We start from the raw sequence: 27,562 nt of genomic DNA on the forward strand, positions 1-27,562 counted from the left end.
ATGTTAACTGTATCAACATATTGAAAGTCCTGATATGAAGATTGTTACATGTTACAACAATGTGTCAAGTTGAATATACAATGAATCAGTAAACAGTTAATTGTGCAGATATTTTGGAGTGACAGATAGACATACAATCATCCACTAATAACATAACTTCCTCCCATTCTGTCATATATAAATTACCAAGTGTTGTACAAGATCCACCAAGCAAATCAGCAATTATTACATCGTCATCATTTTCTCAAAATTCAACAAAATCAGATATTGATATAATATCACAAATCCTTTCAAACATTTCATTTCTCAAATCATTAAGATGTGTACAGGACACAATAACATGTTTAACAATATCAGAAGCTACTATTCCACATATACACTCTCCCGGATTCAATATTTTTACAGCCGATGTGAATAATATGAGAGAGTTTGTAAAATTCATGCTTATTAATCAAGGCTAGTTCCTGCAGTCTACTTGAATTAAAAGGCTCTCGGATAAGGCAGTATCTGGAGAGATCCTCTTTCACTGCTATCTGATGACACAACAAACTCTCGTAAGCGTCACAGCTTCTGGATTTAACAACATTATTCCATTTTGCTTTAGAGCATATAACACCTGTTGTGATATATGTATTAACAACATCAAACAAGCCATATTTGTTTACGAGATTAAACATGTACATGATAGGGACGGGTATTTACCATTGATGGTCATACATCTGGATTCAAACAGACGATGAAGAAATAATTGCTTAACAACATAGACATTGTTTAGACGGCAGATTCTACCAAACATAAGCAAACGAGATTTCTTTTTCCTTATCCTGACTCATGCTATAGTCTGTTTGCAGTGAAAACGTACCGATGATTTTCACTTTAAACAAGAAAGTAAATTGGATGAAAGTTTTTTAACAAACAATCATAGTTTCAAATCGTATCATTGGTTTGTATTACAAGGGTGTATGCACATCAAATGAAACACCGAGAACAAGTAGGGCTGGTCAAATTTAACGCTCATCACGTACTGCACATGCTTTGTTTCACTGTTCCATCTACTGTGCTTACCCCCTTGTAATACAAACCAATAATAGCGATTTGAATCTATGATCTCTTCACAGCTCTACGTAGAAGACGAGATCCTTCACTGCCGATATTGTACCTCCAGAAGAAGCAGATGTGTATGATGATCCCCCATCATCATACCTGAAGTCACAGTCGTCAGCAAGAAGACAAAGCCTGCTTCAACAGCTACATCGGCAACTATATCAGTGCAGACATTGACAGAGAGAGAGAAGACCTTCTATCAATATAGACATTGGGTACCAGAGATGGCAGCAGCGTCAACTGTTCACAAGTCCAGCGTACCTTAGAAGAGGCCTCAACGTTCTCAGAAGCACCATCAACCCTGCAGCAGTCTCAACATACGTCACAGAACTTCAACCTGGGGCTGTTTATGCAATAGTTTACAGATCAGATGATGTCGATGATGGAACGTCGCTTCATGCAGGAGGAAGCTGCTACAAAAACCACTACGACGACTACAAGCCTGTGTGAAGATTCAGCAGCCTCTCCAACGCACCTGGATGAAGAGGAAAGCCTGCGCGAAGGCCACGCACGTGACGATCTTCAACGACTGAAGCTAGAAGTCTGGACAATGCTACCAACATCAGCTCAGCCTTAGATTTCCCCGAAGGAGCCTCTAATATTCTCCACACAGAAGCAGATTGAAGCGTTCTCCAAAACCCTACAGACGCCGCAGATATGGATCGTCATCACCGTCGGACTTAGACTCACATTGGGAACCTGTGCGCAGGCAATCCACATTTCACAGAGGGGAGATTACGTCAATCAGCCTTCGTGAAGGCTTAGAGAGATATCTCAAGACTCCAGGAGGAATACATGGTCACACCGAGACCGTTCACCTGCACACAGCTCTACATACAGATCTACATGCAGAGACTCACGTTATTATGGATCTTCAGATGGGGAAATGTCCAACTTCACCGTCTGAAGTTACAAGTCTTGAGAACTCTACTAACGTCAGCTCAGCATAGCAGACCCCTCTGATGACAGTCGCCCTGCGCGAAGGAATATTAACTATACAGGCTCTCTCGGATGAAGGCCTGCACGAACTGGTACGTTCGCGAAGATCTTTACCGTCAGAAGTATCAGCAGTTAGAAGCCTGGAGGATTCAACGAAGCCAGCTTAGCGTTAGCAGTCCACTATGGAGACTCCACGCAGTTTCAGCGTCTCAACAGGAAGGATTCTAACACAGAAGTAGATCCAGTCATTCTCCAGGATTCTACAGACTGCGCGAGACAACTTGGACCTTCATCAACCTGCGCCCAGCAGGCACTCACGGGTAGGATTATAATCAGAGTCAGCATGTCCCGCCATTCGGACGATAGCAGATATCCCCCTTAATCATATGGAGCCCTTCATGATACATCAGGGTTTTAGATTACAAGATCATCAGTGAATCCCGTATTAGATCTTCAAGATAAGAAGATAACACAACTGGACACTACAACTAGATGTTGGCTATGTTGGATCAACGCGTGGCTGAAGGAAGAGACGCACACCTGAAGTAACGATGTCAGATAACATCTGATGAAACACAGTTAGCAGCATTGTCGCAGTTCCTCAGCAATACATTGGTTACGGTCAACTTTACAGAACATCTGTATAAGATGACGACTGCAGTATAGATTATAAAGTTGAAGAATACAGTCACAACAGACAGGTAACAGTCTGCTTACATCGGTACTATGCGGCGAATTCTTTGCGCGCCTCCACTCAGCCATCAAGACATGTGTTCACTCGTGTAACTCCGGCACAAGCCGAACAGAGAGGTTACGGACAAGGCCGAGTGTTGACGAAGAAATTAATGACTGCACATGATTCTACAAGGATTATTTACCTGCAACACCGGGGACGTCACAGTCACGTGCCAAGAAGTCGTCTACAGTTGTAAACAACTCTTTCAACGTGGGAAAGGCTCCATTTACAGTCCAGTTAGTAGGGTACAGCGTGGTTCGGGGGGTCTTCACGGGTCATAGAGGACTTCCCTTGTCAGCAGATGTAATATTGATTATCTGAGGACTTGCAGCGACTATAAATAGACTTCACATCGATGGCAGTCCAAGTACATCATAGATTTTTGCTGATCTAGAGACGACGTATTATGCATCATTGCTGCACATTGTTCGGATTCTGGTGACCACATCTTCATTACATATTACCGGAAGATTGATGAGACAAGCTTCAAGCCATGATTCCAGAATCAATCATTTCTCCGCTTCCATGACAGACATGGCAAGGGCTCCTAGATCTAAGTACGTATCTACAACGTAGGACATGATTGCAGTAGATGGCTAGTAATCTCCTAATCAGAGTTGGAACCAAAACAGGATCTTCAATTTCATCACACCACAGAATCACACGGACGGGTCGTCCCAGAAGCATATACAACATATGATATCTCAAGCAATGCTTTCTCCATTGACACTACGTGCTTGGCAAAGCATGCTTGGTCTACTCACCTCAGCTCAAGACATGACTCGCAGAGGGAGATAACAGCTGCGCCCACTACAATATTTGTGAATGCCCATCTCGACAGTTTGGATCCACTGATACTACCGGACAGTCTGAAACCATACCTTTATGGTGGACTCAGAAGTCTAATGTTTGCGGAGGAACCTTTTTGTCAGAGCCGGCTTGCAACACTCATCTCTACGTGGATGCATCACTACAAGGATGGAGTGCTCACCTCGACAATGAAGTGGCAGCAGGAAAGTGGTCGAGTCAGGATCAAATTCTGCACATCAACCAGTTGGAGATGAAAGCAGTGATCAACGCTTTACAAAACTATTCCAGCGTACTAAGGAACACAAGGCTCACGGACAACTCCACAGTAGCGTTCTGTATCAACAAACAAGGATCAACAAGGTCAACAAGTCTGCTAAAACTCAGCTTTCTCCTGTACAGCATCGTCAACGACCTGAAAATCTACATGAAGGCATGTCACATTCCAGGAGCAAAGAATGTCATAGCAGACTCCCTATCTCGTCCACTACAACCATCCCTGACGGAATGGATGTTACATCCAGGAGTGTTCTGGTTCATCCTACAGACAGTAGGATCTCCGCTGATAGACCTGTTTGCAACAAAGTTCAACAAACAACTACCAACATTCATCTCAGCCATTCCGGATCCTCAGGCATGGGCAACAGATGCTTTAAGCATCTCATGGGAAGGACTAAACGCTTATACGTTTCCACCTCCAGCACTATTACCACAAGTAATACAGAAAATCAAGCAGACAACAACATTGCAACTGATTTGGGCCTGAGGACTAGAGGGTACTTTGCCGGAGCAGCGAAAGCAGTGACACTAGCTCTATGCAGATCAACTCGCAACTTGTACGATGACAAGTGGCAGAGATTTGAACAGTATGCAACGAGGAAAGGCTTTACAGCGGTAAAAGTAACCCATCCTCAAGTGGCGAAATACCTGTGTCATTTGCGACAGACGAGACACTTAAAAGGTTCAACACTCTCAGCATACCTGGCTGCTCTCAGCACTGTTATCACCACGAAGACGGGTGTCAAGGTTTACTAAAGTACCAGAGATACTGACACTACTACACTCGTTCAAATTGGAAGACCAACAAAAGAAATTCAAGGCTCCTGCCTGGGATCTTAACGTAGTTCTACAACATCTCACCAGTGATGCCTACGAGCCTCAAGAATGGACATCCTTTGAACTACTGACACAGAAAATGCTGTTCCTGATCGTCCTAGCAACAGCAGCACGGATGTCAGAAATACATGCTCTGGACTTTGAACGAACACGATTTGAATCAAGACATCCTGACATCGTACATCTAGGACTGAGATGGGACTTTATTGCCAAGAACCAACTGCCCGGCTAGCCTGACAGACAGTTCCACATCCCAGCACTCCCTACAGTCCTTGGGCCACAGGATACACAGGATCTATCCTTATGCCCTGTCAGAGCACTAAAAGCCTACCTACAAAGGACAAAAACAAGGAGACAAAAATTCAAGAGCCTATTCATCCCCTTATCTACTGAGATGCCCACGGAAGTCTCACGGACAATGATATCGATATGGATGAGAGCCGTTATACTAAGGGCCCACAAAGCAGCAGGACCTGAGCCTCCACAAGCCTCCAATCCCCACGAAGTCAGAGCCTTAGCATCTACACTTGCTCTGCATGGAAACTGCTTGATGACAACAATAATGGAGGGCTGCTTTTGGAAATCGGACACAGTGTTTGCCAACCACTACCTCAGAGACATTGCCACTGAAGACGTCTCAGGCATTCCCCAGTTTGGGCGACTTGTTGTAGCACAACAACTAACGGTTCCACAAAGGCGCTGAGAAAAATCTCACCCTTTTAACACGTGACTTGTGAAAACCAACGCTCTAGAGAGCAAATGGTTAAAGTCCATGCACACGTCTAGGACAGACTAGCATGAGTGATAGACCCTGTACTTGTATAGGACTTACTCGTACATGAAGGAAAGGTCGCATCTCCACTTGATGCGTGCATCAAGAGATGGAGTTGCAATAGATAACAAATGGAACATTAGTATATCTAAAAATCCACACGAAAATGTCAGGAGAAGTTTCGGAAGAAATCTGACAAGTTGTGGTTCCCCCCCAGACTCATCAGAGGAAGTTGAAAGAACAGAATCATCAGCAGTGCCGTCATAAGTTCCATGGGGGGTAATACTGGACGTAAATCAACAGCCAGAGAATCCAGAAGTGGTCTGACCCACCACCGATTCCGATGGATTCTGCAAGCATTTAGCATGAGTCAGGATAAGGAAAAATAAGTAATTTTCTGACTAAACTTGATATTTTATATTTATCCTGACTCGTGAAGTCAGCCCTCCCAGCCTCCCCTCTTATGGTACTCTGGATTTCCCTGTAAATCCTGGTGTCAGGCATACATACGGAGAGAGTGACAAACATAGCTGGTCATGTGACCAAAAAGGGCGCCAAGGGAGGCAAGGGAGACTACTCGTGGGTGAGTAATGATTATACGTCCGCATTTTAGAAGGGAGCTTCAAGGGATTTCAAGTGTTCCACTATCATTCGCAAGAAGAAGGAGACAAGCATTTAGCATGAGTCAGGATAAGTATAAAATGTCAATATTAGTCAGAAAATTACATTTCTATATACCCTTGAATTGGCAGTAGACCCAGGGTATCTAGAACCACAGGAGAAGCAGTGCGTTTAGGCAGACCTTGTACCTTTCTACAGAAATACCTTTGCATTAACTTCAACATATCCAATTCTTTTTATGTTAAGCTGGTCCAGACAGTACAACCATATAGAGCACATGGTAAAATGACATTGTTCCATATACGACAAGCACAAACAGGATTGAGTGAACCATAGCACAAGCCAAGGTCATGATGCATATTAACTCATTAAGCCCGAGAGCCCCATCACTACTCAACACCTGGAAGCCCTCGCTGATTGCCCACTCTCTGTGCCGAGACTAATTAGTGCTAGTCACACCTGATTTCCCTGGCAGGTTTCGGGGATCACAGGAAACTGTCTAGTCATACAAACAAGTCCTGATTGTTTAATTGTGTCGTAAAGATATATGTTGAAAGAAATCAGGTGTGAATACATGTCATGTATTGCAAGCTTTATGTCATTTTATTGCAAGTTTCTCTTGTAGACCTTTTGTCGGCTTGTACATTTATATTTTATCACAATATGCATACACATGTATTCTTTGTATGTAACAGATGAAACACACGTTAACAAATTCTCTCTCTTATATCATTGTGTGAGGTTTTAATTTACAAAATATCTACGACAATGACATACTGTAAAGAAGAATTTACTTTCATACTTTATAATCTTCGACGAAAATAGCGGTTTTGCCGATACATTTCTAGTGTTTACGAATTATTTTAATGAAAGTACTATAACGCTAGTCTGTGACTAGCACAAAGCACATTCATAGCATTGCACTTTATTTCATACAGATTTAATGCAGAAAACATACGTGACCATACAAACATACATATACAAAATGTATACTACATATTTTTCCTTATCCTGACTCATGCTTAATTGCTTGTCTTCTTCCTCTTGCGAACATAGTGGAACACTTGTATCTCCTTATTGAAGCTCCCTTCAATAAAGCGTACGTAAAATCACTAATCACTACTCACCAAGAGTTATCCCTCCTTCCTGTTTTGACGGGAACTGGCGCCACCGTTCCCCCACATGCTTCACTCTCTCCTTCTTCGCCCAGTGAGCAGGTTGTGAGAGCGCCTGTGTCTCCTTACGGCACTATATCCTTTTATTACTTAATCAGTTACCTCTATTATACTATTATAGAGGTTTAGCTAGTATCCTTTATCAATATGGTTTGATATTTAATCGTATTTAGCACTGTTTATTCACGGTGTAGTCCGTGTTTGTTCAGTTGTTTACGTTCATGAAAATCTGTTCCAAATGTAGATTACGTTTCTCTGCTGCTGACCCTCATCAAATATGCCCTAGCTGCACGGTACCATGTTCTTTCAGCTCACGCTGCAATTATTGCAAGCATTTAACTACTTGTGCATTTAATAAATACCTTCTTTGCGTCCTTAGACGTGCTGCAGATAGGTCGAGAAGGGTTGATCCAGTCATGGATAATTCAGCGGAGTCCCTCACCAGTCAACTGCTGTCTGACGACCCCCTACCGTCTGGTGTTCCGCTGGAGTTTCCCTCGGAGGAGGGGCGTGGGATGAAGTCCGCCATCTCCAAGAAGAGACCTGCTTCTCCAGACATCCCGTCGTCGCAGTCTAAGACTCGGAGGTCATCAACCACCCAGCGCAGACTCCGCACCCCCAGGGCAGCGTCCACCACCAAGGGGAAGTCAGCGCAGACAACCCGAACTTTCTCGGCCGAGATTGTTCCCTTGACAGAACAGGGTCTATATGATGATCAGCCGATCATCATCCCAGAGGTTCATCGCAAGAAACGACTGGTCTCAGCTACGGTGACTTCAGCGCAGATCTCTACTCAACCCAAGGTATCAACGCTGACAACAGATGACCGTCCAGTGGGCCCCGTCGCCATCACCGCAGAAAGGGCAGCGCCAGTACCACTGCAGACCTTCAACCCGGGCGACTTCATGCAGCAGTTCTCCCAGCAGATCATGGAGATGATGGAGCAGCGTTACGGCCTGGAAAAAAAGTCACAGCCAGCCCAGGTCCCGAGCCTTCGCGAAGGCTCCAACGCAGACGTCATCTCTGAGGGGCCCTCCATCAACGTGACTTCTGCCAGCAGAACTACACTCCCGGACCAGCTTGCGCAAGGTCGACTCAACCATCCCCTGCGGAGGACTCAGACGATCAGCATCCGCGAAGGACGACACGATCTTCACCTGCTTCGGACTCGGACGATCAACGTTCGCGAAGGAGGAATCGCTCATCCCCAGACTCTGGATAGGACAACCAGCATTCGCGAAGGCGTTCGCGAAGGACCAGTCGCCAATCCCCAGATGCGGACTCAGATGATCAGCGTTCGCGAAGGCCTTCGCGAAGGACTTCAGCTACAGTATCCAAGACATCTTCCGCATCACGCAGATCATCGAGGGATTCACCAGGACATTCGCGAACCCACAGTCGCTCATCTCCGTGCAGGTCTCCGCGCCGGTCACTCTACAGACACAGTTTGCCGGGCCATTCACCACGCCGATCTCCACGCAGATCTCCACGCAGGTCTCCACGCAGGTCTTCACGAAGGTCACCACGAAGTTCGCCCCACAAGTCTCCGCACAGGTCTCCGCGCAGATCTCCACCCAGGTCACCACAGTCACGTAGGACTCCACCTCGTTCACCATCGGAGGAGTATCAACGTCCCTTACTCAGCACTCCTGTCACTGAGGATGATGGCGGCATCATATTTTCGGACTCTGAAATACGCTACTGGATGGCTAATGGATTGGACTTGGCTTCACCATCTAAAGACGATAATCCGGCTCACACCTATCTTATGCGAGATGATGATGTCGACACGCTCACTCTGCCCCCGATTGATCCCATCGCAGCGGTTCCACAGAACCTGGACACAGCTTTCAAGACAGCCACTAAAGCCCAGGCGCCCGCATCTGCCACAGTTCAACGCCAGGAAGTTCTCCCATAACATGGATCCTTTCCTTAAAGCTCTTGACATCGACGGTCATCAGTGATGCCAAGGCCAAGTCTTACAAGATTGAGGACCGGAAGCTGGCTCCAGTGGAAACTATGAACAGGCGGATGTTCTTCGGCCTCAACAGATCTCAGGCAGTCAACGAAACGCTCATCGCCAAATTTCGAGACTACTGCGGAAGAAGATAGAATGATTTATTCGGCCCTCCTTATGCAGAAGACTGACTGACTGACTGAGTTTAGTTTAACGCCGCTTTTAGCAATATTCCAGCAATATCACGGCGGGGTTATGCAGAAGAAGGACCAACAGTTCATGACAGACCATCTTTCATCCATCTCCGCAGCACTGACACTGGCACGTCGACAAGGTCTCCTAGCCTCCTGCAGTTAGAGTGAGCAGTTTACCAAGTCACTCTACACAGCCCCGTGGTCAACTCCTTCCATCTTCGCTGGAGAAATCGACAAGGTGGAGGCTCCCGACAAGTTACCAAAGATTCAAGAGAAGTCCTAATGATCAAGTCCATAGACACTCTGGCCAGCGTCATCAGGCAGACATCCCAGCGTTACTCGGGCAGATCCAAGTTTCCTGGAATACGGAGGGCACGGGACAAGAAAGTGGGTAGCTCCAGAGGCGGGAAAAGACTCTTTTCGTCTCCCTACCGGCAACTACAGAGCTAGATCCGGACGAGGCAGGGCACCCAGAGGCTCCAGAAATTATCGACAATGAAAGACAGGTTCGGAACGACTGGAGTCTTCCACCCCCAGCCGTTCCTGTACAACCTTCTCAAGTGGGTGGATGTCTACAACTACACTGGGAAAACTGGGGAATACTACAAGATCCATATGTATCCAACATCCTAAGAGACGGATATCGCATACAACTACGGGCCGCTCCACCACTTACAGTCGACCCTCACAAGTTCGACTTCAAGACACATCAGATAGAGAAGTTACGAGAGGTCGTCTCATCTCTTCTAACCAAGCGAGCCATAGAAGTCGTGGATCAAGTCAACATCACACCAGGTTTCTACTCCCCAGTTTTCCTGGTACCAAAGAAAAACTTCGAAGAAAAGTTCCGACTCATCTACAATATGAGCACGTTCAACAGAGATTATCTCAGCAGACCTCCCAAGTTCCGCATGATACATCTACCTCAACTAATCCACCTCGTCCGTCCGATGGACTACATGGCCAGCACAGATCTACAGGATGCCTACCTGCATATCCCTATACATCCCGACTCGAGAAAGTACCTCAGATTTACACTGGACGGGCTACATTACCAATGGAAGGTCCTGCCATTTGGAATATCATCGGCCCCCCTGGTTGTTTACAAGGGTGACGAAACCCATAGTCACATATCTACATCATCGAGGGCTACGCAGTGCATTCTACCTCGACGACGGGATTCAAGTAGATCAAGATCCAGAGCGTCTCGAACTACAGTTGAACTTCACCATCAAACTACTCACTCAGCTAGGATGGTTAGTGAATCTACTCAAGTCGGACCTAGAACCTACACAGGACCTACAGTTTCTAGGCATCAGATTTCTCACAACGCAGAACTGTATCATCGTGCCAGAGGACCGATGGCTCAAGATTCAACAGACAATCTCTCAAGCCCTTCTCTCTCCGTGGCCACTACGACATTGGCAGAGTCTGTTGGGTCTCCTCACGTCCGCACAAGACATGACAGCCAGAGGCAGACTACAGCTACGCCTGTTACAGGTCCTCATCAATGCTCATCTCGACGACCTAGAACCCTTCGGTCTCCCGGATTACCTCAGACCTCATCTACTATGGTGGACCCGGAGGTCGAATGTTTGCGAAGGCATCTATTTAGTAGAGCCGGAGTGCAAGACTCATCTTTATGTCGACGTGTCACTCCAAGGTTGGGGAGCACATCTCGACAACAATGTAGCAGCCGGGGTATGGAACCAGGAAGAGAGAAGTCTGCACATCAACATGCTGGAGATGAAAGCAGTCATCAACGCCATACTCCATTGGAGCACCATTCTACAGAATGCGCATCTCATGGTACACACAGACAACTCTACAGTGGCGTTTTACATAAACAAGCAAGGCTCAACAGGAACATTGAACCTACTGGATCTCTGCTTTCAACTGTTCGACCTAATCGACGATCTGAACATCCACATAAGAGCATGTCACATTCAAGGAGCCAAGAATGTCATAGCAGACGCACTCTCCCGTCCAACTCAACCATCTCCGACGGAATGGATGCTCCATCCAGAGATCTTCACACAGATCATCAAGGAAATAGGAGCCCCGTTGATAGACCTCTTCGCCACATATTTCAACAATCAGCTGACAACATTCGTCTCGCCAGTCCCAGATCCACGAGCGTGGGCAACGGATGCTCTCAGCATATCCTGGGAAGGCCTAAACGCGTACGCGTTTCCACCGCCAGCCCTCCTACCGAGGGTGTTACAGAAAATCAGCCAGACCAGGAACCTCCAACTGACTTTGGTCGCGCCCTACTGGCCAGCGAGAATGTGGTTCCCCATTCTCATACAAGAACTAGGATCACCAATACTGCAACTACCAGAGCGGTCGAATCTACTAGTACATCCTCACACAAAGCAGGCGCACGGCAACCCAGAGGCATTCCAACTACACGTGTGGACTGTATCAAGGCATGTTTAAACAAGAGAGGGTACTCCGCCAGAGCGGCGAAAGCAGTCACGCTTGCTTTACACAATTCTACACGCAACTTGTACGACGACAAGTGGTGCAGCTTTGCAGCTGCTAGAAAAGGATTTTCAGCTAGAAAAGCAACACATCCTCAAGTGGCGGACTATCTTTGTCACCTACGGCAAACAAAGCGATTAAAAGGGTCTACACTCTCAACATACCTAGCGGCATTGAGCTCAGTTATCACTATGAGGACAGGTGCCAAGCTAACGAAAGTACCAGAGTTACTGGCCTTGTTACGTTCTTATCAATTGGAGGACCAAAAACAGATTTAGAGCTCCGGCATGGGACCTCAACATCGTTCTAAGACATCTCACAAATGACGTCTACGAACCATTAGAGACGACATCCTTCGAATTCTTGACACAGAAAACGCTGTTCCTGCTAGCCCTAGCAACAGCAGCCAGGATGTCGGAAATACATGCTCTAGACTACGGGGAGAATGCGCTTTGATGAAAATCAAAACACAGTGCATATGGGACTGTGGTGGGATTTCATCGCTAAGAATCAACTGCCAGGTCAACCGGACAGACAGTTCCTCGTCCCAGCATTATCCTCCGTACTCGGACCACATGATACGCTTGACTTATCCTTGTGCCCAGTGAGAGCATTGAAAGTTTATCTACATCGATCCAGAATGAGGAGACGCAAGTTTAAACGACTTTTCGTCCCGATATCAACAGTGACACAGACGGAAGTCTCCCGCACTACGATATCAATCTGGATAAGAACTGTTAGTCCAGGAGGAGGCAGCTGAAAAATTTCAAATCGTAGCCTCCCCAGTACTGATTTTGTTTGACACTGTTAGTATGATGTCTTGGGCTCATGAAAAGGCCTGTAATACTCTCAGATTGTGGTATCAGGGTTTTTTTACAGGCCATTATATGTGGTGGGGGTCTGCGAGAATTTTCGTCACATTTGGTTTGCTGCCCTACAACACCTCAAAGTTAATCATTAATAGTTTTACTACTATCAATCTGATCACTTTCATTTTGACCTCTGTGTACTGCTAAAGGATGTAGAAATTATTTGACATAATTTTGTTTTGAAAAAAAATTCAAAATGGCCGCCACTTTGTTTTGTCGTGTTTTGCCTTCTCAGCACTTAAATTTACATAACAATGAACACCGAATGTTTCCATTTACATCCAAAGTTGATACTTTTGATGTGTTTTGACACTTGTTTCTCCTAGAGTGATGGCTTGGGCACAAAACAAGTCATTTTGTATGGTTATAGCATGGTAATTTAATGTTTTACAGCTTATTCTTTGAGACAGGGGTATTTTAGCGATTCTCCGACTTTTCATGGAAATGTGTGAGGGTGATTTATTTAATGGCAGTTGACATTATTTTTGTTCCTAAAACAAGTTGTTTTTGTTTTCTCTTTACTTCTAGAGTGACGGCATGTTATTAGGAATGTTTACATATTACCCAGAATTCAAAATGGCCGCCAAAATGGCCTCCATTGTAGTTTAACTACATATACTTATTGGAGGACTAAATTTGTACTGATATAAAATCCAAACAACTCATATGGTGTCTAATGTTTAATACAGTATAGGAATAGAGCTAAATTTCAATGATAGGGTCAATCAAAGCTTCACACTCCTAAAATATTTGATGAAATAACATTATCCAAAAGTGTTTGAAAACTATGCTTCATGGCCGATAACTACGTCTAAGCTTTGGTTGTAGGTATTCAAATTGTTCTATCAGATAACTCTTAATCACTTTTGATACATCCATAAGCTTGCAATTAACCCTCCTTTTCACTTTCTTTCATATGTTACTTCATGTCAGAATCGGACCTGTGAAGATCCGGGTTAGAATTGACCTTCAATAAGCCATGCTTGTCGTAAGAGGCAACTAACGGGATCTGGTTGTCAGGCTCCCTGACTGGGTTGACACATGTCATCGTATCCCAATTTCACTGACTCACTCACTCATGTCAGAATCGGAGTCATCTACTGGCGACAAGTCAAAGGTGTTCGGGCAACAATCATCTGCCATACAAATAGACATGCCTCTGTGCACACTATATCATTCTTTCTGCTGGCATGCTGACTTTTTGCATTTACATGATGTCAGTTCAACCAATCCATGGGGGGCAGGATCTCTCGACATCAGAATAGCTGACCATCACAAATGCTCCAACCATGGTCAACTGGTGAAAGAATTTTCATGATTGGTTGCAGAGACTGTTTCCAAACATGGACTTGGTAGTTTATTCGTTCAATGTGATGTTTTAGACCGTTGGATGTTGGTAGGAGGTTTTCATTCAATATCTTGTCTCATCAACAGACATCACTGGATTATTTGGTACATACATAGAACTCACAAACTGGCAACAAGATGTAATGAGCGTTTCTTGAACATCCAAATTGTCACCTAATTGTGTCAATGTTTGTTGGTGATTTTCAGAGGACTTCTGTAAGTCAATTCCCCATGTCGAACGTTCTACACGTTCTAAAATGGGACGGAGTAATAACGTACTTAAAATGAGATTGCCATACTAAGAACGGAATTGCCATACAACGAACGGAATCGCGGCACTTCAATCTTATTGGGTACGTGTGTGGACGTAGTGCAGTCCGGCATCAATTGCAATATGTTTGTACACAGTTTCCACCTGGTCTACTGAACTCTAGTTAGTCGCTATTCCAAGCAAATATGTTCAAAACAATCGTTCTGAAGAAACTTGTAGTACATGGTTCTAACAATTTGCAATGGGTTCTCATCACGTTCTACTCGTTGTTAGTATGTTTATGTAGTTCTCATGCAGTTCTTATTATGTCAACTCTGTGTGCATTACGATATGACAAGGTAGGGTATATATACATGCGGTTTTTAACATGGTCGTCATTTGGGATAGAGTTTCTATGAACAAGTTTGCAGCTGTCAAAATATTGAATGCTGGTTTCCTGCACTTTTTATCGGAAGCAGAGCAAGAGTACAATGAGTTGGTAGAGCTAGGAAGAAGGAAAACACAAAACGTGTTGGGTGAGGAACTGGCTTAAACCTGAGAGGTGAATAGCTGTGGGACATTATCATCAACTGATGGAGGAGCTCCGCCTTGATGATCATGAGTCCTTCTTCAATTTCTTGAGAATCACCCCTCCCATGTTTGATGAACGTCTTGAACGCATTGACCCCTTTATAAATTAGATGTTCACCATTCTTCTTCCTTGGAGGCATGGTGATGTCAGTGTTTCCACCTTGAAACTGAGAACGGAATAAGAATGGGCAGGGTATTTATATAAATCGAACCAGGAAGTGATTGCTATTACGATTGCACGCACTAGAAACGGAGTAAGAAAGTAGTGAGCATGGGAAGAAGTGCCTGAAAATGAGTTGGTTTAGTTAAGAATGAGTTAGGACGGGGTTGTGCATATTAAGAATGAGAGGGATAGTTCAGAAGGGATATAAAGTGACTATGGACGGGATTGGACTGCTTGAAAACGTTGTCCATACGGGGTGAACGGGCAATTTTACCCACTCTAAACGTAACACCAACTGTCTGGGGACGGGGTAAAGACGAGACAGACGTACTGAGAACTGTTTATGATCAAACTAGCATTGTAATTTATACAAAAGTTACACGTTCTATCCCGTTCGAGCTCACTTTACAGTTATTGTTTGGACAGGGCAGGACGTCCTAAGAACTACATTGGTGTGACTCAGGCTTTACCAACAGATAGCATGGCTGGACCAACAGAACACCATCGTTCGTTCATACATGCTACAAGACTAGACTTGTTGACATGACTGCTAATGGGTTTGTCCCATTGTCTTGGCAGTGGTTTGTTTTTGCCAACAATCTTGACTTCTAGTGCCGTTGGCGATCCTCTTTTGATTTGCTCCCCTGCTTTGATTGACACTTGTCTGACATTCCTGTCCCAAACAACATCAACTCTAATGCAGTCTGTTCGATTCAGAATTGAAGTGAAGTTGTCCCAATGCATATCAGCCAAGTGTCCAAATGTGGAAGCAGCTCCCTTTCTGAACATTTGCAATTTTGCAATTCCATCAACTATATGAACTGGCAACATTCTCTCTTCTGCTAGTATAAGCAGCGAAGGACCAAAAACTTCCTATTTTTCCTTATCCTGACTCATGCTATTTTGCTTGTCTTCTTCTTCTTGCGAACACAGTGGAACACTTGTATCTCCCAATTGAAGCTCCCTTCAATGTAAAATCACTAATTAGTACTCACCAAGAGTTATCTCTCTCCCAATCATTTGTGCGGGAACGAGGGCGCCACTTCTCGCCACATGCCTCACTCTCTCCTTCTTCGCCCAGTGAGCAGAATGTGAGAGAGCCTGTGTCTCCCTACGCATTATATCCTTTGTTTATTCTTAGTTATTTACCTCTCATAGACTTCTATAGAGGTGTATCTAGTATCCTTCAACATAATGCATTGATATTTATTCGTGTTTCTACTGTTTTATTCACGGGGTTCCGTGTTTGTTCAGTAGATTGCGTTGATGAAAATCTGCACTATTTGTAAATTACGTTTTTCTGCTGCTGACCCGCATTTAATATGCCCTAGTTGTACTACGCCATGCTCTACTGTTTCACGTTGGAATTATTGTATTAATTTATCCAATTCTGCCTTTGATAAATATTTATTCTGCGTCTTGAGACGCGCAGCAGATAGGTCACGTAAACAGATTTTAGCCATGGCTAATACACCAGAGCCCTTACCCTGTCAACTGTTGTCGGACGACCCCCTCCCGTCTGGTGTTCCGCTAGAGTTACCCTCCGAGGAGAGGCGTGGGATGCAGTCCGCTATCTCCAAGAAGCGACCTGCATCCCCGGACATCCCGTCGTCGCAGCCAAAGACTAGGAGGGCTTCCACGTCGTCACAACGCAGACTCCCCAACCCCAGGGCTACATCCACGTCGAAGGGGAAATCAACGAAGTCCAGCAGTACTTTCTCAGCCGAGATTGTTCCCGTTGCAGAGTTAGGCCTGTTTGATGATGATGAACCGATCATCATACCAGATGTACGGCGGAAGAAGCGGCCAATGTCGCAACTATAACATCAGCGCAGATCAGCACGCAGGCTGAGGCACCTACACTGATGTCAGAGAATCGTCCTGAGGGTCCCGTCGCTACCATCGTAGAGAAGGCAGCAACTACTTCAGCGCAGACCGTCCCAGACGACCTGATGAACCACATAATGAAGTTGATGGAAGATCGCTACGGTCTACGGAGGCCTTTAGAGCCACGGGCGAACCAGCCCACCCCCATACCTCCGTGTAGGGCGACCAAGCCCGTTTGCACGTCTCCGCGAAGGGCGACCCAGCCCGCTGACGCGCCTCCACGAAGGGCGACCCATCCCGTCTCTGAGCCTCCGCGAAGGGCGACCCAGCCCGCTTGCACGAAGGACCCCGATCCTAAGCAGTCACGGAAGGCTTCACAGAGGATGACTATATCACCTACGTCGGACCTTGATGAGAGAGGACGTTCGCGAAGCAAGATCCTCTCATCCCATGACTCCGACTCCGACTCTCAACCTTCACGAAGGCCTTCACGAAGGTTAAGTGGCTCCAAGTCATCCTCATCTAGAAGATCATTAAGGGATTCACCGAGAGCTTCGCGAAGCTACCAGCGTTCGCCAAGGAAGTCTCCGCGAAGGTCACCTTATAGACGCCACTCGTCAGTCCGTTCACCACATTATTCTACTCGCCGATCTCCTTATCGATCGCCTCATCGATCACCTTGTCGATCCAAGTACAGATCATCAAGAACTCCACCTCAGTCACTATCGGAGGAGCATCAACACATTATCTGTGACCCGATGTCTGAAGATGAAGATGGTATCATATTTTCAAACGCAGAAATAAGATATTGGATGGTGAATAGTCTGGAACTTTCCTCTCCGTCTAAGAACGAGAACTCAGCCCACACATATCTTATGAAGGAAGACGATGCTGACACAATCACCTCTCCTCCGATTGACCCGATAGCAGCGGTGCCAGCTAATCTGGATACAGCCTTTAGTAAAGCCACGAAATCACAGACACCACATGTGCCGCATTTCAACGCTAACAAGTTTGCAGGTCACAACATGGACCCTTTTTACAAGGCACAAGATATCGATGATAACTATAAGATGATCAGCGATGCCAAGTCCAAGACTTACAGAATAGATGACCGCAAGCTAGCCCAGATGGAAACCATATCAAGGAGGATGTTTTTTGGTCTGAACAGATCAAGAACAGTCAACGAAACTCTCCTCTCGAAGTTCAGAGACTCTTGATCTGAGGATGACAGGATGATTTACTCGGCCCTCCTCATGCAGAAGAAGGACCAGCAGTCCCTTACGGATCACTTGACAGCACTATCCGCAGCTACAACTATGGCTCGTCGTCAAGGTCTCCTCGCCTCCTGTAATTGGGGTGATCACTTCACCGCATCACTCTACACGTCCTAGAGGATCCATATGTCTCCAACATCCTACAGCACGGATATCGAATACAACTACAGGCCACGCCTCTGCTGACAGTCATCCCTCCGAGGTTCGACTTCCTGGCTGTACAACTACCAAAGTTAAGAGAAGCGGTATCAACGCTCCTAACCAAGCAGGCCATAGAAGTACTGGACCAAGTAAACATCGAACCAGGCTTCTACTCCCCAGTTTTCCTAGTGCCCAAGAAAAATTCCAAGGAAAAGTTTCGTCTCATCTTCAATATGAGCACGTTCAACAGAGACTATCCAACGTTTCGCATGATACACTTACAACAACTACGGGACTTGATTCGTCCCAGAGACTACATGGCCAGCATAGATCTGCAAGACGCATATCTACACATCCCAATACATCCCGACTCCAGGAAATACCTTAGGTTTACACTAGACAGGCTGCATTACCAATGAAAAGTACTACCTTTTTGAATCTCATTGGCCCCCTGGTTATTCACAAGAGTGACGAAACCTATCGTCTCTTACCTACATCGTCAAGGACTACGCAGTGCGTTCTACCTCGACGACGGGATACAAGTGGATCCAGATCCACAGCGTCTCAGACTACAGTTAAATTTCATCATCAAGCTATTTATACAGCTAGGATGGTTAATAAATCTACTCAAGTCGGACCTAGAACCTACGCAAGATCTGCAATTTCTAGGCATTCGATTTCTCACGGTGCAGAATCGTTTCGTTGTACCGGAGGACCGATGGATCAAGATCCAACAGACCATCCCTCAAGCCTTACTCTCTCCGCTACCACTACGACAATGGCAGAGCCTGTTGGGTCTACTCACGTCAGCTCAAGACATGACAGTCAGAGGCAGACTACAATTACATCCATTACAGGTCCTCATCAACTCTCATCTCGACGACCCTCAACCATTCAGTCTACCGAATCACGTCAAACCTCACCTGCTATGGTGGACCAAGAGATCGAATGTTTGCGATGGAATCTGTTTAATAGAGCCGGAATTGAAAACACATCTCTATGTAGACGCGTCGCTCCAAGGTTGGGGAGCACACCTCGCCAACAGGACGGCATCAGGGTTATGGAGCCAACAAGAGAGCAAACTACACATAAACTTGCTAGAAATGCAAGCAGTAGTAAACGCCATACATCATTGGAGCAACTTACTAAAGAATGCCAAATTGATGATTCACACAGACAATTCAACAGTGGCGTTTTATGTGAACAAACAAGGCTCAACCAGGTCCCCGAACCTATTGACTCTATGTTTTCAATTGTTCGATCTAATCGACAATCTCAACATACATGTCAGAGCATGTCACATTCCAGGAGCAAAGAATGTAATAGCAGACGCTCTCTCTCGGCCACACCTACCATCGCCGACAGAATGGATGCTCCATACAGAGATATTCGCACAAATTATCAAGAAAATAGGAGCTCCACTAATAGACCTATTTGCCACTCGCTTCAACAATCAGCTAACAACATTCGTATCACCAGTCCCAGACCCACTAGCATGGGCAACGGATGCACTAAGCATATCGTGGGAAGGACTCAACGCGTGACGTGCGTTCCGCGCCACCAGCGTTAATCCCACAGGTGTTACAGAAAATCAAGCAAACTCGGAGCCTCCAAATGATTTTGGTCGCGCCCTACTGGCCAGCGAGAACGTGGTTTCCAACTCTTATTCAAGAAATGGGACAACCAATACTACAACTTCCAAAGCGCTCGAATCTACTAATACATCCTCACACCAAACAAGCGCACGGAAAGCCAGAAGCATTCCAACTTCACGTATGGACTGTATTAAGGCGTGTCTAAACAAGAGAGGTTATTCAGCCAGAGTGGCGAAAGCAGTCACGCTTGCATTACGCAACTCCACTCGCAACTTGTACGATGACAAGTGGCACAGTTTTGAAAATTATGCTGAAAAGAAAGGATTTACAGCTAGAAATGCTACACATCCACAAGTGGCTGACTACTTATGTTACCTACGACAGACTAAACGTCTAAAAGGCTCAACATTATCAACATATCTCGCAGCTTTAAGCTCCGTCATAACTATGAGAACGGGTGTCAAGTTGACGAAAACCCCAGAGTTACTCGCCTTACTACGTGCATTCCGATTGGAGGATCAGAAACAGAGGTTTCGCGCTCCAGCATAGGATCTAAATATAGTGCTCCAACACCTCACAAGTGAGGCATATGAACCATTGGAATCAACATCATTCGAATTTCTGACACAGAAAACTTTGTTCCTGTTATCCCTAGCAACAGCAGCCAGGATGTCAGAGATTCACGCACTAGATTACGAGAGAACACGCTTTGATGACAATCATAACATCGTGCATATGGGACTACGCTGGGATTTCATCGCCAAGAACCAGTTACCAGTCAACCAGACAGATTATTCCACGTCCCAGCTCTCTCATCAAATCTCGGACCTCATGATACACTGGATCTATCATTATGCCCAGTCAGAGCACTGAAAATATATCTACGGCGATCCAAACCGAGGCGACATAAACTCAAACGATTATTCATCCCTCTATCGATAGCTACACAGACTGAAGTCTCACGTACAACTATCGCGATATGGATCAGGACTGTCATACTACCCGCCTACAAGGCTGCAGGACTCGACCCTCCAAGAGCATCTAATCCACATGAAATTAGAGCGCTAGCTTCAACACTTGCTCTACACGGCAACTGCTCTTTGAATACCATCATGGAGGGCTGCTTCTGGAGATCTGATATGGTGTTTGCCAACCACTATCTGAGAGATATCACCACCGAGGACGTCTCAGGTATTCATCATTTCGGTCCCATGGTCCTCGCACAGCAGTTGACAGTCCCTCGGAGAAGATAAGTCAATCTTACGAGATTTTTACTGCTTATTTCACAACAGTACTATATAGCTAATAACTCCATGAAGTTTATGCTATTATATTTTTTAGCTTAAGTTCAATCACAATCTTAAGCTCAGTACTATGTTTATTATATCATAATAATATCATTAGCTAACAACTATATGAAGTTTATGCTATTATATTATCAAGCTTAAGTCTATCTTAGTCTTAAGCATAGTATTCATGTTGTAAATACTTTATTTATGTTTATCATAATATATATATATATTGTAGTAACCCATATATGGCAGCTGATAAGTTTAACAGCAGGAATTTATCAGTTCAGTGCCTTTATGAAGTTCCCATAGGGGTTATTACAGTTATTACAGTTATCAAATCACTAATTATCTAAATCCAAAGTATTCTGTATTCCCACCTCCGTATCCGTAGGATTCTACAAGCAAAATAGCATGAGTCAGGATAAGGAAAAATATGTAATTTTCTGAATAAAATTGATATTTTATACTTATCCTGACTCATGAGGTAAGCCCTCCCATCCTCCCCACATAACACTTTGGATTTCCCTGAAAATTCAAGTGTTGGGCTCGCTATATAAGGAGAGAGTGAGGCATGTGGCGGGAAGTGGCGCCCTCGTTCCCGCGCAAATGATTGGGAGAGAGATAACTCTTGGTGAGTACTAATTAGTGATTTTACATTGAAGGGAGCTTCAATTGGGAGATACAAGTGTTCCACTGTGTTCGCAAGAAGAAAAAGACAAGCAAAATAGCATGAGTCAGGATAAGTATAAAATATCAATTTTATTCAGAAAATTACATTTTAAAGTTCATTAAACAAACCACTTTTGATGTTCTTTCTTAATTTTCCATCTGAATGAGCGTTTGTAAAATGAACACTAGAAATGTCCATGTTCACATCAAGGTTGATGACAAATCCATTCAATCTTCCAAATGAATGATGTCTGCATCTTGTGAACATTGGAAGTGGAGTTGTTGTCCCAAAGGATATGATTCACAGCCTCTTGCATGTTAAACAGATTGGGGCAGAGCAAAGGGATAACTTCATAAGTAGTCGATTGAATTCTTCCAGGACAAACTTGTGGTCACCTTTACATCGACTGAACCTGAAAACCTTTTCTACATTGATTCCCCAAAAGGCTGTAAAGCCCAGGGATGAGAAGCTTCACACAACAAATGGATGACAATTTGGATGTTCAAGAAACACTCATTACATCTTGTGGCCACTTTGTGAGTTCTCTGCATGTACCAAATAATCCAGTGATGTCTGTAGATGACACAAAATATTGAATGAAAACCTCCTACCAACATCCAACAGTCTAAAACATCACATTGAACGAGTAAACTACCAAGTCCATGTTTGGAAACAGTCTCTGCAACCAATCATGAACATTCTTTCACCAGTTGACCATGGTTGGAGCATTTGTGATGGTCAGCTTATCCCTATTCTGATGTCCAGAGATCCTGCTCCCCATGGATTGGTTGAACTGACATCATGTAAATGCAAAAAGTCAGCATGCCAGCAGAAAGAATGATATAGTGTGCACAGAGGCATGTCTTTTTTGTATGGCAGATGATTGTTGCCTTAACACCTTTGACTTGTTGCCAGTAGATGACTCCGATTCTGACATGAATGAGTGAGTCAGTTTAGTTTTACACCGCACTCAGCAATATTCCAGCTATATGGCGACAGTCTGTAAATAATCGTGTCTGGACCAGACAACCCAGGGATCAACAGCATGAACATCAATCTGCGCAATTGGGATACGATGACATGTGTCAACCCAGTCAGGGAGCCTGACAACCAGATCCCGTTAGTCGCCTCTTACGACAAGCATAGGTTATTGAAGATCAATTCTAACCCGGATCTCTACAAGTCCGATTCTGACATGAAGTAACATATGAAATGAAAGAAAGTGAAAAGGAGGGTTAATTGCAAGCTTATGGATGTATCAAAAGTGATTAAGAGTTATCTGATAGAACAATTTGAATGCCTACAACTAAAGCTTAGACGTAGTTATCGGCCATGAAGCATAGTTTTCAAACACTTTTGGATAATGTTATTTCATCAAATATTTTAGGAGTGTGAAGCTTTGATTGACCCTATCATTGAAATTTAGCTCTATTCCTATACTGTATTAAACATTAGACACCAAATGATTTGTTTGGATTTCATATCAGTACAAATTTAGTCCTCCAATAAGTATATGTAGTAGAACTACAATGGAGGCCATTTTGGCTGCCATTTTGAATTCTGGGTAATATGTAAACATTCCTAATAACATGCCGTCACTCTAGAAGTAAAGAGAAAACAAAAACAACTTGTTTTAGGAACAAAAATAATGTCAACTGCCATTAAATAAATCACCCTCACACATTTCCATGAAAAGTCGGAGAATCGCTAAAATACCCCTGTCTCAAAGAATAAGCTGTAAAACATTAAATTACCTCGATATGACCAACCAAATGACTTCTTTTGTGCTCAAGACATCACTCTAGGAGAAACAAGTGTCAAAACACATCAAAAGTATCAACTTTGGATGTAAATGGAAACATTCGGTGTTCATTTTTATGTAGATTTCAGTGCTGAGAAGGCAAAACACGACAAAACAAAATGGCGGCCATTTTGAATTTTTTTTCAAAACAAAATTATGTCAAATAATTTCTACATCCTTTAGCAGTACACAGAGGTCAAAATGAAAGTGATCAGATTGATAGTAGTAAAACTATTAATGATTAACTTTGAGGTGTTGTAGGGCAGCAAACCAAATGTGACGAAAATTCTCGCAGACCCCCACCACATATAATGGCCTGTAAAAAAAACCTGATACCACAATCTGAGAGTATTACAGGCCTTTTCATGAGCCCAAGACATCATACTAACTGAAAATAGTGTCAAACAAAATCAGTACTGGGGAGGCTACGAAATCCTATTTCTAGGCCCCTTTTGAGATTCTCCTCCTAGACTATGTCATATTACGGGCCTACAAAGCAGCAGGACTTGATCCCCCAAGAGCCTCCAACCCACACGAAATTAGAGCTCTGGCGTCAACACTCGCTCTACATGGGAATTGCTCGCTTAACACGATCATGGAGGGCTGCTTCTGGAAATCGGACATGGTGTTTGCAAACCACTACTTGAGAGATATCGCCACCGAGGATGTCTCAGGCATTCACCATTTCGGCCCACTGGTTGTTGCACAACAGTTGACAGTTCCTCACAGAAGATGAGACGTAGTCTCGCTTTTTTATCACATGACTTATCAAGCCTACACTCAGCAGAGTTCTGCTTAAGTCTCAATGCACGTCTCAAGACTAGCATAAGTGATAAGGCCCAGTACTTGTAAGATTACTTGTACAGCAAGGGTCGCTTCTCCACATGGAGTCGCAAAATCCACATTGAAATGTTAACAGAAGTAGGACCAAAAGTTGACAATTGTGGTCCCCCCATCAAAAGGCAGCTGAAAGAACACGGTCGCTAACAGCAGCAGAGTTTAGCAGACTCATGAGGTAAGCCCTCCCAACCTCCCCACTAGACACTTTGGATTTCCCTGCAAATTCAAGTGTTGGGCTCATATTCAGGAGAGAGTGAAGCATGTGGGGGAACGGTGGCGCCAGTTCCCGCCAAAACAGGAAGGAGGGATAACTCTTGGTGAGTAGTGATTTTACGTACGCTTTATTGAAGGGAGCTTCAATAAGGAGATACAAGTGTTCCACTATGTTCGCAAGAAGAAGAAGACAAGCAATTAAGCATGAGTCAGGATAAGTATAAAATATCAATTTTATTCAGAAAATTACATATTCCTTGCATAGACATAAAACAAAGAGTCACGTGATAGGGCGTCATCAAATTTCCCGAATAGAACGTTCGTAATCTCAACTGTTCAATGTAGTGGCTGGTCATATGTTATCTGCGACCAATCGTATCATGAGATACCTGTCACAGAGGAAAGGACAGGTGACGGGGCGTGGGCGAAATTTCTGAAGAGCACGTTTGGTCACTCAGCAGCTTGGATAGAGATTCGTTATTGGCTATATCTTTGACCAGTAGATATGCTGGGTTTCGGCTTTATCAACTCAAGCTATCATGTAACAGTTTGTGTATTGTAAACATACACACTGGTAACGATGTATGAAATACATAGAGATTACTAAACGAGTGTCTGTCAGATACCATTTATCTTACAACGAGTTGTTTCAAAACGTATTTAACGAGCGAAAGCGAGTTAAATACGCTTTCAAACAACGAAGTTGTAAGATAAATGGTATCTGACAGACACGCAGTACAGTAATCTGTTTCTTACACACCATAAATCGTGATCATTTTATGGTCGAATAGATTCAAATTTCATGTTTTCTAATCGTAGCTGTGCAATAATACACACAACACAACGTTTATGAATGAGTGACGCCACTTGGCTTCCTAATCACTACTCATCCCCATGGTGACCCTCCACAAAAAGTTTCTGCCACCTCTTCGCATCATCAAGGCAATGGTGATAATGATAACTAGATAAGATCACTGAAAATTAATTAAACCCTCTAAAACGATGATGTTACCATGCAAATGTGGATGATTTTAATTCTTGCAAAAGCGTAAATATTTTAGCGTGTGGACGCCATCAAGTATCGCTTGGTGGTTGTCGCCATCATCGGAAGATTGTTTTGGATATCTCTGCACATTGGGGATCTGTACTTGTGTACCAGTTTACGCCAATGTTCTACCATCGAACCGGGCCAAAGGTTTTGAGTGTGTGTAATTAGGTGCACCCAGTGTGCTTGAATGTGACATTGCTGAGGTTACGCTCACTGTCAATGGGGACTACTCTTCTTCGCCACATCCTTCTCGCTTTTCCGAGCCAGAAACTGCCACTTGGAATGTAATGGAGTTTACGGAGTTTTCAGTATGAAATGTGAGTTGATTACATCCTGTAAGTTATCAAGACATAAACTTTTCATTATCATGCGCCAGAGGAATATCTTGAGCAATGACTTATGTGTAGATCAACCGCTCCTGTACATGTTCGATTGAACAGAATGGACGTGTGCCGCCATTTGCACTCATAAAGCCTTGCAAAACGCACCATGTTTAACATTGTTTCAACGAGTGTGTTTTGGTTCAGATTGTCATGACTGAATTTGATAACATTAGAATCACATAGTATCTCGGAGCTGGAAGTGAGTCTCCATCATATGTATCCGTGAAAAATGTCATCTTCATCAATGCATCAAAGAAACAACAAGGCAAATTGATCTCTCGACAGGCACTGACGTTATCGTGGTCAGGTATTTTGCAAGACGACACATGACACTTGTCGATCTCTCCAGTAAAAGTACCAGTGTTGTACATTTTGAATATTGAAGGGAATCAAGGGCTTTATGTCTAACGGTGATTTTCACATAATTGTTTACACAGGTATCACAGGTTGTTGGAGCCATTTTGAATTCATGACTAGAAATAAGAGTTTTAATAAAAGGAATTCGAAAATAAATAGATTTGTGTTATATTTATTCTACTTGTGACTCATTGTAAAATACCTGTTTATATTGCAATCGCGAAAATAACAGGTAGGTGTAAAGGGGTATTTTTTGCACGAGTAACAGGTTTCTGTTCGATTGAAGCACGAGTAACTTATCAATGAATTTTAATCAGGAAAGTAGTCCGTCATACCCTGACCTTAGGTCATCACCATGGAGTAGCCAATCACGGGATTAGAAATCGATCTCACACATATGTGTGATACCAGTTTTCTCACATGGGTTTCTCACCCACGGGTGTGTAAGAAACACATAAGACAAATAGGAGTAGATAGTCACTTTGGCGAGTTTATTTGTCCTCATTTTAGTGTTTTTCGATAAGTAAAACAAAGCGATTGAAATCCAACCACTGAGTATAGGTAGTATTTATTTTCATATACATTTTATGCACACAACTAGTACATAAAACATAATGGTTTGCTGTACATGTAAATATAATCTTCACCTTGATACGAATGACTATCCAAACTAGAGTACACGCATTACAGAATTCACGAGGTGACACTATACTGAATTATTATAGTGTATAAACTTGCAGTTGACACCCCCACCCCAAATATTTATGAAGGTGGGGGTGCCTATATCTTTACTGAATGCAAACAAGGTTCATAAGATTACAGATGTGCATGCATGTATAAACATCACAGAGAGGGGCGTGACTCCATAAAGCAAGATGTCCAATGATATAACAACGCATCTGTTTATTTTACACTTGTCATGGGACAAACCTTTCAACAAGGACGTAACTACATATGCATTCTACTGGAGGCTGTTATTTCAAGGTCGAAAGA

General features: G+C 43.9%; 1 protein-coding gene across 1 annotated transcript in view; it reads left to right on the forward strand.

The window, feature by feature from the left end:
- Positions 1-27,562, forward strand: part of LOC124288800 (ubiquitin-like modifier-activating enzyme 5) — a 105,650-nt gene that overhangs the window by 64,952 nt on the left and 13,136 nt on the right. The gene's annotated exons all lie outside the window — the stretch shown is intronic.

This window comes from Haliotis rubra, unplaced genomic scaffold (genome assembly GCF_003918875.1).
Source record: "Haliotis rubra isolate DU_JTF1 unplaced genomic scaffold, ASM391887v1 Scf425, whole genome shotgun sequence".
NCBI classification, from domain to species: Eukaryota; Metazoa; Mollusca; class Gastropoda; order Lepetellida; family Haliotidae; genus Haliotis; species Haliotis rubra.